Genomic DNA, 539 nt, shown 5'->3' with positions numbered 1-539 from the left:
GCCGGGAGCGCTCGGCCCCCGCCGGGGAGGGCTGAGGGTGGTCCCCGCTCCGGGGCGGGGCGTGCGAGGCGGGGCGCGGGGCGCGCGAAGAGGAGCGCGGGAGGCGGGGACCAGCGCGCGGGCAGCCGTGGTGGGGCGGGGGTGTCTCCTGGCCCGGGCGAGGTCAAGAGGGCGGGGCCTTGGGGCGGGATCGCGGGGTAAGGGTGTTCCTGCGCCGGAGCGGGGAGCCTTGGGAGGTAGGGGACAGAGACTGAGCCGACAGCCTTGGGGAGACAGGGGTGGGACGACGCCCAGGACGAGTAGGCGAGCGGGTCCTAGCCCGGGCCTCCGGGAGCCAGGGGCGGAGCGCGGGCGGGCAGGGGGCGGGGCGAGCTCGAGGGGGGCGGGGCCCAGAAAGCAGCCAAAAGGGGGGGCGGGGTGGGAATGAGTGGTGGGCGTGGTCACGGTGGAGGGCGGGGCCTGCCTGGGGCGATGGAGAGGAGGGCGTGGGGCTGGAAGAAGCAGAGGGCGGGGCCGAGCCCATGTGGCCTGGGGCCTGG

Source organism: Bos taurus, chromosome 3 (assembly GCF_002263795.3).
Source record: "Bos taurus isolate L1 Dominette 01449 registration number 42190680 breed Hereford chromosome 3, ARS-UCD2.0, whole genome shotgun sequence".
NCBI classification, from domain to species: domain Eukaryota; kingdom Metazoa; phylum Chordata; class Mammalia; order Artiodactyla; family Bovidae; genus Bos; species Bos taurus.
The sequence above is the reverse complement of the archived record's forward strand: the minus strand, read 5'-3'. Positions refer to the sequence as shown.